The 14340-nt window shown below is 37.4% G+C and overlaps 1 long non-coding RNA gene across 1 annotated transcript; it reads right to left on the reverse strand.

The window, feature by feature from the left end:
• Positions 1–305: 305 nt before the first annotated feature.
• Positions 306–1353, reverse strand: LOC132130915 (uncharacterized). Its single transcript, XR_009428810.1, has 4 exons — positions 1121–1353; positions 768–881; positions 608–652; positions 306–373 (listed from the first exon to the last, which is right to left on the reverse strand). It is a non-coding gene; the product is annotated as an uncharacterized LOC132130915 (long non-coding RNA).
• Positions 1354–14340: the final 12987 nt, after the last annotated feature.

Below are 14340 nucleotides of genomic sequence, written 5' to 3' on the forward strand. Positions count from 1 at the left end.
GTTGGGCCAACCATGTAATTGGACAGCCAGCAGACCTAACAAATTTAAAAATATAGCCTATTTTAACCATCTGTCAACTTCATTAATAGTAAATCTGCAAACTTATAAATAAATAGGCTTTACCTACCTTACACTCAAATTTTAAGATTGTGACATGGCCTATTCATTGTTGAATTGCATTAAGAGATGGCACAACAGACAAACTGAATTGGTTATAAAAATGAATTTATTGGTAACAAAATTAACTTATTGCAGTTTAATGAGAAAATGTACAGATTCTCTTCCATATTCTGCAGAGTTTTTTGAAGCAAATTAGAGATTGTGAGTGGCTCTGATGATGAAGACGGAGCGGAGGAGAAGTAGCAGCATACTCCTGTAAAAAAACAACATACAAACAACTTTTTAGAACATTTAAGATTTGTCGTTCTATTTTAACTACACAACCCAAAACAGAAAAAAAAAATCCTGCACAAAATTTTCATCATGTTGGGGTAGCACATTTTTTATACATCTTAATGCAGTGTACGCCTAGTAAAGATGAAATACACCTCTGTTTAGTGGTGGGGTTAGACAGAGGAAGAAAAAACAATCATTGGAAGACACTTACATTCACTTTCACAGCTGCTGGAATCTGCTTGAGGCTTCTGCTTTTCTGTGTTAAAGAAAAAAATATAGTAATTATCAAAATGTAAATTACTTAAAACTTATATATTAATATATATAATAATTTCTAACATATTTGATCAGGCATAAAAGGGCTTGTGTACCTTTTTCTGTTGCTCTTTTTTTTCTTCCTCCATTTCGGTCTCCACTATACTTCAGCCAGGTTTTTATTTTTTCCTCGGCTTCCACCACTTTTGCTCCTTGTTTTTTGGCTGCATCTGTCAGCATGAAATTAAAGAAAATTGAACAGAGAAATGTTAGCAGATAGATCATATCTGAGGTGTATTTTGTAGAGTTCTGTATGATTAATGGATTAATTGGCATTCTTTCATTGACTTGCATTGTATTTTATTCAATGACACATTATGTGAGACTGTAAGGGGTTGTTTCCTCGTTTGCTATTTCAAAGTTATGTCTACGTTTTGAATGTTTGAATGTTTTTTTAAAAACATATCACCTATAACAACTTTTGCTAGCAAGAGTGTAGAAAATGGGCTCTTCTGTCCTCTCCCTTGCCAATTAAAATTGTTGGCCAACTCATTGGTTATTATTTCCCTCATGATTCTGTGGACAATGTCTTTGGCAGATGTTCCACCCAAGCTGGTAAGATATCTTGTCTATGAAAAAAAATCATGTGTTAAGCAGCAGTAAATCTAGATCTCTCTCTACGTATGTTAGTATTCTTTTAAGTGAAGTAACAGAACATCATTAGAATTTACTAAAGAACATTGTGTGTCTCTGTTTGACAGCCTATCCTCCAGATCTTTTATGCCTGTCATGCTCCTTAATGGAAACTGAAACTCCTCATTTACAACTTCAGCTGCATTCTCTCTTCGCATAATGGCCTGAAGGAGGAGCGTATTCTGCCTGACTTGACCCTTTATCTCTTCCAGCATCTGGTAGAGCCGGAGTTCTCTTTCTGAATCAGACAAACATACGATGCAACATTATAACTACACAGAATTGAACATATAAAGAGAGAGTCTGCATCTCTTCTTTAGTTGTCTATCATAACATAACTTTTCCAGCCTTTTGTTGAATCTATCCCAGCTTTTTTTTTTTGACGTATTGCTGGCATTAAATTCAAAATGTGCTTACAATTCCCATAAAATAGTAAAATTTGACATTTTCAACATTTGATATGTTGTCTATGTGTTTTTTTCAGCTAAATATGATTTTACAAGATTTGGAACTTTGTTTTTATTTTGCATTTTACATAACTTCCCCAGTTTTTTTTTATTTTTATTGTGGTTGTAAATCAAAGCTCATCTATATTAAGGCTAATTTTTAAAAGCAGTGCTTAAAAGGTTTATCATTTGAAAATAGTACAACTTAGCCAGGTGAAGTTGGTTTTATTCTCATTTTTGGTTACATACATTTTATTTTGTTCCTTGAACAGTTTCTAATTCATGTTAGAGACTAAAAAGGAAATTACTAAAAACTCCTGTAAAAAAAAACAAAAAAAAAAAAACCTATTGTAAGATGGTGTCAAAGATGGCCAGGGAGCCCTTAAAATATCATAACGCCTTCATTATTTGACTTAGTCAAGTAATCTTGGTGTCTAAACCTATGTTTTCTGGGTCTATGAATCCATTGAACTTGTCTAAATTGCACTGACATGATTACATACTTATGGAATACATGATTTTGTGAGAATACTGTAAGGTTTTTTTCATTGTTTAGGGTGAACCAGAGATTAAACAATTTAACCTATGTCATGTAACTCCTACTCAGTACGTGTTGGAGTTGTATAACTTTGATCATAAACAACCCTGAATTAGCCCGAACAGAGGCCTGTGTGTGAAACCTTTAAAATGGTCACTCATTTCAATTTGAATAAGGTAATACATATGTAATGCATCCTCTATAGATGTTTTTGAGTGTAAAGGTGGCATTATACTAAACCTAACAAAACTAAATTCACAATTTTCAGCAATTCAGAAGATGGTGGAAGGGAATACTGACATTTGATATTGCTTGACTCATTGTAATGTTATTGGCAGCACAGTGTATACAATTTTTCTCAAAAAAATTCATCCTTGACTACTTAAAGAAAAGTTATTTATTTTTTGTAATTTAACTCAAAAAGTAAATTTTGTATATTCTAGATTCATTGCACACAAACAGAAATATTTCAAGAGTTTTTTGTTTTAATTTTTTACGACTAACAGTTTGTTACGACTAACAGTTTAGGAAAATAAAAAATTCAGTATCTCAGAAAATTAGAATTCCATTTTTAGCTTGATTAGTTTTTATTAATTATGAGGATAAATACTGGGTACCTCCTGGGCTAATTCAGAACATGCAACCACAATTATGGGAAAGACTACTGACTTGACAGTTGTCTAGAAGACAATCATCGACATCCTCCACAAGGAGGGTACGCCACAGAAGGTCATTGCTGAAAAGGCTGGCTATTCACAGAGTGCTGTATCAAAACATATTTATAGGAAGTTGACTGGAAGGGAAATGTGTGGTAGGAAAAGGTGCACAAGCAGCAGGGATGATTTCAGCCTTGGGAAGATTTTCAGGAAAAGCCGATTCAAGAACTTGGGAGACCTTCACAAGGAGTGGACTGAAGCCGGAGTCAGCGCATCAAGAGTCACACACTCAGACATCTTCAGGAAAAGAGCTACAGCTGTCACATTCCTAAAACAAAGCCACTCCTGAACCAGAAAAAAACATCAGAAGCATATCACTTGGGGTAAGGAGGAAAAGAACTGGACTGTTGCTCAGTGGTCCACAGTCCTCTTTTCAGATGAAAGTAAATTTAGCATTTCATTTGGAAATCAAGGTCTGGAGTCTGGAGGAAGACTTCTGAAGTCAGTGATGATTTGAGTGCCGTGACGTCTGCTGGTGTTGGTTCATTGTGTTTTATCAAGTCCAAAGTCAATGCAGCCATCTACCAGGAGATTTTGGAGCACTTTATGCTTACATCTGCTGACAAGCTTAATGGAGATGCTGATTTAATTTTGCAGCAGGAATTTAGCACCTACCCACAGTGCCAAAACCACTTTCAAGTGGTTTGCTGACCATGATATTACTGTGCTTGATTGGCGAGCCAACTCACCTGACTGAACCTCACAGAGAATCTATGGGGTATTGTGAAGAGGAAGATAAGTAACATCTGAAAAACAATACAGAGCCACAGGCAGTAATTGCAAAAGGAGCCCCAGCCAAGTATTGAGTGCATAATTAAACCTACTTAGGAGATCTTGAGCTTTTGTTTTGTAAATCTTTTTTTGATTGATCTTTGAGAAAATATTCTAATTTTTTGAGATACTAAAGCTGTAAGTCATAACCATCAGAACTCAAACAAAAAACTTTAAATATTTAGGTTGGTGTGCAATGAATCTAGAATATAAAAAAGTTTGCTTTTTTTAAATTAAATTACAAAAAAATAAAGAACTTTTCCATGATATTCATGTAATAATCATGCAAATATGCTAATTAGAATATTACATGGCCAAAACATGTATCAAGCACCAATATTTCTGGTCTAGAAGGAATACAAAGGAGTAATGGTTATTTTAAGGTCCTGGCGGCTGCCATTTTGAAAACAGGCCTTTCTTGGAGTCAAACTTTGGTAAACTTTTAGTATGTTTTTAAGTACATTTGATACTACTGTAAACCACTGAGAAACCTTTTGTAGGAATTTTTTTGGGGTCAAGACATATTTGCAGCTGACTACTTTGGGCTTTACTTTTTATCAACCAGATTTGATAATGCTCAAAAATATTAAAAGTTATAGACACTGAAGTGCCTTGAATTTTTTTTTTCCACACTTAAATATTTTTTTATTTGATATAAAAATACATGAAATGAGTACTTGAGCAATCTAGATAAGTAATGGGTTGAAAGTCACATGTCGCATGAGTTTCTATTTCAAATCTGAATAAGATATCATGAAAAATGAGACTCCTGCAAATATTTTTATGAGACAGTCTACACCCCCCACCCCCCAAATATAAAAAAATATATTTCCCAATAGTATTGAAGGTTTCTACAAACTATTTAGTCAGTAAACATACCACTACATAGTTTTTTTCAAATTATAAAACACTAGACAGAAACTTAGACATCATATAAGTGTTTTATTTGAGCACTAGAAAAATACAATAAGAATAATTTGAGTGAGACAAATAAGAAAAATAAAAAAAGATTGAACTTTGTTTGCCAATTACCGAAAATTTTGAGATTGCTAGAAATGCAACATTTACAATGAATTACGATGTAAAGTGCTGATGGCCACTTATATACTTATACATAACACAAATGCGCCATAAAGTAAATAACCCACTCTCTCTATTCATATAGACGTGTTCATTTTGATAGCCATGATCATACAGTAATAGTGAGCTGATTTGGGCTGATTTGCACTCAAACAGATGGTAATCATGCAGATACATTCACTTCAACATAAAACACACTCTCACATATATATAAAAACTGTTGAAAAATAAAACAAACAAGAAAAAGAAAAAGGCGATCGCTATAAGTTCCACCTCCATCAGCTGACAGGTGCGTCAGAGCGTGTCACGAGCTGCCGGGAGAGAGCGCCAGAATTCAAATATACTATCTTTCGCCTCTCTTTCATTCATTCTTTTTTCCGGTGGATTATCTCATTCTGTTTGTGACACTTTACGCTGCAAAACCTTGCCATTTATTTACTACCAAGATGCAGTTTCTGACCGTGAGTTATTCCATAATGGACACAAACAGTTCTGTCGCTGAAGAACTGAAACGTAAACAAAGGAATTATGATCCATATTACAACTTTATTGCTTGATTGGACTAAACATGCTCCATGAGATGTCGTTCAGTGGACCCTTACCTACCTAACTAAACCGGGATTTACAGCTGTGGGTGTGTTTATGACTCGTTATTACGACGGATCTGGTATGTACTGCGTTTTTAATGTTCATGTTTTTATGCGTACTACTTACACAAATTTAGCAAATACAGTCTTTATAAGCTTTCCATTGAAAAACAGCAATTTGTTGTCGATGCTTTAGGCTTAGATCTTTATAATGATGCATAGTTTGTCACGATTAAATTTGTCCAGTTTCATTTAATCTATTCGTAAACACTGACACTTGCGAGTTTTAGGGGCGTTCAGGATGCCCGCGTTCTGGTGCTGGCTAACAGGTTAACAATACCCAAGACATGTCCCTTTACTGCACATTATATGTATCTGACACATGATGTTTGTGTATGCTGTTTTGAAATTTACATTAGTGTTCTCTAGGGCTTAAACGATTCCTCGAGTAACTCGATTACAAAAAATTATCGAGGCAAATTCCTCTGCCTCAGCCTCTTTTAATTTATTTTAAATCTCACGTCAGGTTCTTTCGCAAAGATTTTTTTAATGTGACACAACGCGTTTACGTCACCCACAAAGCGTTGCGTCTGAAATTGCATTCTGCAAGGAGTCCGCAGTGTTTTGAATTGAGGGCGCGGGCAAAGTAAAGAGAACGTCGTGGCGTGTGTCCATTGCAAGATAGATCTGGAATACCACAACTAGGGCCCTATGATTTCACGATGCAGAAAACGCGGAGGGAATTGCGGAATCCAGTCATAAAAACGGAATTTACAGTGTAATGCGGAATGGCATGGAATTTGCCAAATTTTTTATGAATTAATCAAAAATAGGTAATTGCACTTACATCAAATCACAATATGCACTAATATATGTAAATATTTAGCCGGAACAGTCTATTTAAATATGAATCCTGCATGTTCTGCGTGTCTCTGTTAATGAATGGAGCAGAAGCGCGACGTCCTTTATCACACACACTGAAGCGCGCGTGATGCTCGCGGTTATTTCAGCATCTGCCGTCTTACTAAATGAGGACATGAACACACGAACAACATCTCCAGAACTGTTCTGAGAGTCACTTCATGAGCATCTGACCGTTTGATTTGAGTCAAATCGAGACGTCACTTCCTGTTTGTTGTTGGCGGCTGTACTGCGTTTGAGCTCCGTCACTATATTCTTTTCATTGACTATTTTTAACTCAAAAATCAATTGTATACATCATCGTTTCCGTTTATATTACGTGTGAATATATCCTCTATTGTATTCTACAACAAAAACAATCAGAGCGCCTCGCTATCACTAGTTTTATTTTGATCTCCCGGGTCCGCTATTAGCTTTTAGCCCGTTAGCATCAGCGGCGTGGTTGCAGCTAACTGCGCTAACATTGCTAATACTCTATTCACACACATTACCACTGCTGTACTCACTGTTACTTGCTTTAATGGCGGATGAATGTCTCCACTCTGTGCAGCTCGAGCTCGAGGCCGTGGGAAAGCAGATTCGCGACCTGGAGGTGAGGCAGGCCCAGCTGAGAGAGCGGAGAACCGCGCTGGAATCATCCCAGGCTGACGCTCACAAGTCCGGGGTAAGTATACAGCGATCTGTTAACAGTCCCACCACGTCTACTCCGTGTGTTTCTCTGCACAGGCCCGGTGCACCCAGGACGCGATCTTCCCAGATGTCCTTCACTGCGACGCCGGGACACCACGGACCCTGGGTGCATCCACAGCGGAGGACGCGAGCCGGGTCCCGGGCGACGACTTCTCCCCCTCCTGCCTTCGACATCTCCATCCGGAACCGCTTCGCTCCCCTCCGCGAGACAGGACGCGACGCTGTGATTATCGGAGACTCCATCGTCCGACACGTAAGTGCTACGTTAGCCGAAGGTAAAGTGCACACTCATTGTTTGCCTGGTGCTCGTGTTCTCGATGTTTCTGCGCAGATACCCGCGATCCTGAAGGTCGACGAGAGCCCCAGAGCGGTCGTGCTTCACGCCGGGGTTAACGACACCACACTGCGGCAGACGGAGACGCTGAAGAGGGACTTCAGCAGCCTGATCAAGACGGTTCGCAGCACGACGCCCGCGGCGACGATCGTCGTGTCAGGACCACTGCCCACGTATCGACGAGGACACGAAAGGTTCAGTAGACTTTTTGCTTTAAATGAATGGTTGTTGTCATGGTGTAAAGAACAGAAACTGCTATTTGTTAATAACTGGAATCTTTTCTGGGAGCGTCCTAGGCTGTTTCGCGCTGATGGATTACACCCCAGCAGAATCGGAGCGGAGCTGCTCTCTGACAACATCTCCAGGACACTTCGCTCCATGTGACTAGTAAGACAATTCTCTAATAACTATTATGATGAGTTTTGTTCCACCCGCTTAAATGATAAAAGTACTTGTGCTGTAAAAACTATTAAGACTGTGTCTGTTCCCCGAATAGTGAGGTCAAAATATAATGTAGGATCTAGAAAAAATCTTATCGTAATTAAACCAGAAAAATGTAAAGTAAATGAACAAAAACAATTTTTAAAGTTTGGGCTCATAAATATTAGATCACTCACACCCAAAGCAGTTATTGTAAATGAAATGATCACAGAAAATAGTTTTGATGTACTCTGCTTGACTGAAACCTGGCTAAAACCAAATGATTTTGGTCTAAATGAGTCTACTCCACCAAACTACTGTTATAAGCATGAGCCCCGTCAGACTGGTCGTGGCGGAGGTGTTGCAACAATATATAGTGATATTCTCAATGTTACCCAGAAAACAGGATACAGGTTTAACTCTTTTGAAATACTTCTGCTAAATGTTACACTGTCAGACATGCAAAAGAAATCTAATGTATCTCTTGCTCTGGCTACTGTGTATAGACCACCAGGGCCGTATACAGAATTCCTAAAAGAATTTGCAGATTTCCTCTCAGACCTTCTAGTTACAGTTGATAAGGCGCTAATCATGGGAGATTTTAATATTCACGTTGATAATGCAAATGATACATTAGGACTTGCGTTTACTGACCTAATAAACTCCTTTGGAGTCAAGCAAAATGTCACCGGGCCCACTCATCGTTTTAATCATACACTAGATCTAATTATATCGCATGGAATCGATCTTACTGCTATAGATATTGTACCCCAATGTGATGATATTACAGACCATTTCCTTGTATCGTGCATGCTGCGTATAACTGATACTAATTTACTTAACTATATGTCTCAGCGTTACCGTCTGGGCAGAACTATTGTTCCAGCCACCAAAGACAGATTCGCAAATAACCTGCCTGATCCATCTCAACTGCTATTTGTACCCAAAAATACACATCAATTAGACGAAATTACTGACAACATGGGCACTATTTTCTCTAATACATTAGAAGCTGTTGCCCCCATCAAATTGAAAAAGGTTAGAGAAAAACGTACTGTGCCATGGTATAACAGTAATACTCACTCTCTCAAGAAAGTAACTCGTAGTCTTGAACGCAAATGGAGAAAAACTAACTTGGAAGTTTTTAAAATTGCATGGAAAAACAGTATGTCCAGCTATAGACAGGCTCTAAAAACTGCTAGGGCAGAGCATATCCACAAACTCATTGAAAATAACCAAAACAATCCAAGGTTTTTATTTAGCACAGTGGCTAAATTAACAAATTACCAGACGCCACCTGATTCAAATATTCCACCAACGTTAAATAGTAATGACTTTATGAATTTCTTCACTGATAAAATAGATAACATTAGAAATACAATAGCGAATGTAGATTCTACAGCGTCTAACACTTCAGTTTCATCCATCGCACCCAAAAATAAACTGCAGTGCTTTACAAATATAGGACAGGAAGAGCTAAATAAACTTATCACTGTATCTAAACCAACAACATGTTTATTAGATCCTGTACCCACTAAATTACTAAAAGAGCTGTTACCTGTAGCCGAAGAACCGCTTCTCAATATCATTAACTCGTCGTTATCTTTAGGTCACGTCCCAAAACCATTCAAGCTGGCGGTTATCAAGCCTCTTATTAAGAAACCAAAACTAGATCCTAGTGTACTGGCAAATTATAGGCCTATTTCAAATCTTCCATTTATGTCTAAAATTTTAGAAAAAGTTGTGTCTGCTCAATTGAGCACCTTCCTGCATAAAAATGATCTGTATGAAGAATTTCAGTCAGGTTTTAGGCCCCACCATAGCACAGAAACTGCACTTGTTAAAATTACAAATGACCTGCTTCTTGCGTCAGATCAAGGCTGCATCTCATTTCTAGTCTTACTTGATCTTATTGCTGCGTTCGACACCATAGATCATGACATACTCATAGATCGATTACAAAACTATACAGGTATTCAAGGGCAGGCTCTAAGATGGTTTAAATCCTACCTGCCCGATCGCTACCATTTTGTTTACTTAAATGGGGTGTCATCTCATTTATCATCAGTAAAATATGGAGTGCCACAAGGATCCGTCCTAGGTCCCCTTCTATTTTCAATATACATGTTGCCCCTTGGTAATATTATTAGAAAATACGGAATTAGCTTCCACTGTTATGCTGATGATACTCAGCTTTATATTTCAACGAGACCAGATGAAACTTCCCAATTATCTAAGCTAACAGAGTGTGTTAAAAATGTAAAAGATTGGATGACAAATAATTTTCTCCAATTAAATTCGGATAAGACAGAGATATTAATTATTGGACCAAAAAACACCACACAGAATCTTGTAGATTACAATCTGCAACTAGACGGATGTACTGTTACTTCCTCTACAGTCAGAAATCTGGGTATTAGACAGCAATTTGTCTTTTGAAAATCATATTTCCAATGTTACAAAAACCGCATTCTTCCATCTTAGAAACATTGCCAAGCTACGAAACATGTTATCTGTTTCTGATGCAGAAAAGCTAGTTCATGCTTTCATGACCTCTAGACTGGACTATTGTAATGGACTTCTAGGTGGTTGTCCTGCTTCGTCAATAAACAAGCTACAGGTAGTCCAAAATGCAGCAGCTAGAGTCCTTACCAGGTCAAGAAAATATGATCATATTACCCCAATTTTACAGTCTCTGCACTGGCTACCTATTAAGTTCCGTATCTGTTACAAATTATCATTACTTACCTATAAGGCCCTAAATGGTTTAGCTCCTGCGTACCTAACTAGCCTTCTACCACGCTACAACCCATCACGCACCCTAAGGTCACAAAACGCTGGACTTTTGGTAGTTCCTAGGATAGCAAAGTCCACTAAAGGAGGTAGAGCTTTTTCACATTTGGCTCCCAAACTCTGGAATAGCCTTCCTGATAATGTTCGGTGTTCAGACACACTCTCTCTGTTTAAATCTAGATTAAAAACGCATCTCTTTCGCCAAGCATTCGAATAATGTATCTCTTAAATTGTGAGTGTAGTTGCATCTGCATTTTTATTCTTTAGCTTGGGTTAAACTAATTTTACTTTGTTGGATCAGCAGCTATGCTAATGATGTCTCTATTTTGTTTCTATGTTTTGCCACGGGATTTACATCCCGTGGTAACTAGGATTTACACAAGCTCCAGTCTGGATCCAGAACACCTGAGAAGAGATGATGCTGACCCTCAGAGGACCCCAGATGATGCTAACCTTGAATCAACAAACAGAACTAACAATTATTGCTACATGTGTGACTGCATCCTATAATTACTATTAATTAATAATATTGATAGTTCATCATCTAGCTGACTACGTCTTGTATTATTATTATTATTTTTATTTTTCTAAAATCCTGTCAAACGTGCACAAACTACTAGCTACTACTAAATATTGTAGAAACATAATTTTCTGTAAAGTTGCTTTGTAATGATTTGTATTGTAAAAAGCGCTATACAAATAAACTTGAATTGAATTGAATTGAATTGAGTAAAACTAGCGTCACATCACATACAGGTATGTCAACCCATCAAAATAAAAGTCCGGTTAAAGACTATTGTTCAGCAGAATGTACCTAGCCTACTACTAAAAAAAAAAAAAAAAAATCAAACATTATTTTTTTTAAGGTTTAATCACACAACATTTCTTCCATGTTTTATTTTTAATAGTAAATCCCCTTTGTTTACCAAAAAATTAAGTTAATTTTCAATAATTAAAAGATAAATTAAATTAATGTTTTATGTGTTTAATGTGCATCTTGGAAAATGCTTTATTTAAAACCCCAACTGAATGGCACTTAAATGCACTTAATTCATCTGTCAACTTTATTGTCATTGTCCACAGTTCAAGTACAGACAGAGAAACAATGGGTAATAAATAAATGTTTATTTTTGATGTATGCATTGCATTCTATGCATTTAAAAAATTTAATTTTCTAAAAAAGGAAACTTAGTTTTCAATTTTAAGAGACCCAGGAGTCTTATTTTCTCTTGCATAATTAATATTGCACTTTAATTAAGCAAAAACACATTTTATCCGATTACTCGATTACTAAAATATTCGATAGCTACAGCCCTAGTGTTCTCGCATTTCTCCCTGCTTTAGCTTTATATTTTAAACCTGTTTGCTGGCGTGGTTAGAATTCTCGTGAATCACATTTAACGTTATTTCTGTTTGGATATATGAACAAGTTAGACTTTGTGCCTGTGTAATTATAGAAAAATTACATAAATGTTAAAGCGCTTCATATATATATATATATTTTTACTTTTCATCTAATCATTCATTTATCCCAGCAACAGTAGGCATTTATCCTAAGAACACCAGTCAAGAATATTTGTGACCCTGGACCACAAAACCTGCACCTGTCATAAGTGTAAATTTTCAAATTTGAGATTAATACATCATCCGAAAGCTGAATAAATAAAAGCTTTCCATTGATGAATGGTTCATTAGGATTGGACAACATATGACAATCTGGAATCTGAGGGTGCAAAAATTTAATTATTGATAAAATTGCCTTCCCTTCAACTATGCGGACCCGGTACCGGGTCCAAAAATAGCATACAAAATGTTCGTGTTTCATTTGCAAAGCCTTCCTTATTTGGTATCAGCCCATATATGAGTTCATTTGAAAGCTTAGAGTGTTTTCTTTAAAAATAATACCATTAATGGGGGTTTTATGATTCATAAAGTAGTAAAATTAAGCTAAGAAATATATTTTCCCCTCACACAAATTTCCGTTTAACAATTGCGAATAATGTTTCATAAGAATGTGTATTTAAAATATTTTTCACAAAACAGTCAAGTCATATATCACAAGAAAGCTCTCATTCTCAGGAATGTGACGATGTAGATCATTTTATTGTGTGACAATCACAGATCGAATGATCTCCACCAGAATCGTGATGTAAAATTTCTCACCTCATTGCAAATTATTATTTATCCATCTTAGCACCGCTACAGTCAGCCGCAAACAGCCACAAATACCTATATACTCGATATAATCTTTTAGATTAGAATCTCTTCTTTCAAACAAGACCATTTTTACGTTTCTGCGTGCTTCCATTGGTGAGATATAAAGCGTTTTGTCCAAGTGTGCACATACAGCCAAGTGCGCTCCTGAAAGAGACGTGCTCTGTATCTCATAAGATGTGCCTAAGCGGCTGTGTAATGATATATCGATCGGATCTCGTTTGTGAAGCACTATTTGTCCCTTCAGCTGTCAGTCTGAGCCAGGTGCTCCACTCAGAGGTGCTGAATTTGACACCTCTGCGCCAACAGCGGGGGGAGGGAGTGGGCAGTGAGTGACCATTTCCTTTCTCCCCCGGGGCAGCGCTGGCCGATGGGATACTGTGTTCTCGGCTGTTTGTAAACACAGATCACACGCGGAAAGAGGAGACGCGTCGCGGTGATTATCAAATGTATAATAATCATACTACAAGTTATGGATGACCACCGCCGCCGTGGAGAGGACACGATGCGCATCTGGTGAGGCTATACGCGTGTTAGTTACTTTTATATATTTGATTCTTTATTTTGAAGCGTGGAAGCTCCGCTAACAATATGTTAAACTGTTTATTGACAGAAAAGTACAGTACATGATGCATCTCAGTGAAAGTACAGTAAATACACATGGATTATTACAGTACTGTGTGGATGAACATATATTAGTTTGTTGACGTTCCGAGGGTCGTGTAGCAGCATCCGGCTCGCGGATTAGCGCTGATAATGCGTCAAAACAAACAGACGGGACGCTGGAAGATGAAATATTACAGATGAAAGAGACAGGTCAGAATTCCTAATCATTACACCAATACAGAATGGACATACCGTAATTTCCGGACTATTGAGCGCACCTGAATATAAGCCGCACCCACTGAATTTTTAAAAAATCATTATTTTGAACATAAATAAGCCGCACATGTTTATAAGCCGCAGGTGCCTACTGGTACATTGAAACAAATGAAATAAACTTTACACAGGCTTTAACGAAACACGGCTTGTAACAAAAATAAAAAGGCTTTAACGAAACACGGTTTGTAACAAAAATAAACTGGCTTTAACCAAAACCGGCTTGTCACAAAAAAAAAATAAAAATAAAAATAGCAGTAAACAGTAGCCTACCAAGAAAGTCATTGGTCACTATCTTCCTCCTCCTGTGCACTGAAACCACTGAAGTCATCTCCTTCGGTGTCGGAGTTGAATAGCCTCAGAAATGCTTCATCCGACATTGGATCGTTTTCATTGTCGCTCTCGTCACTTTCATCCGGAGGCAAATCCCCCGCTGAACCCTCTTCAACACGCAACAGTCCAGCCTTTCGAAACCCGCTGATGATAGTGGATTTTTTTGACAATGCTCCACGCTGTCAGGATCCACTGGCAGACTTGACCATAAGTTGCTCTTCGCATGCGGCCCGTTTTAATGAAGGATTTCTCCCCACTTGTCATCCAAGCCTCC

The sequence above is a fragment of the Carassius carassius genome, chromosome 47, assembly GCF_963082965.1.
Source record: "Carassius carassius chromosome 47, fCarCar2.1, whole genome shotgun sequence".
NCBI classification, from domain to species: Eukaryota; Metazoa; Chordata; class Actinopteri; order Cypriniformes; family Cyprinidae; genus Carassius; species Carassius carassius.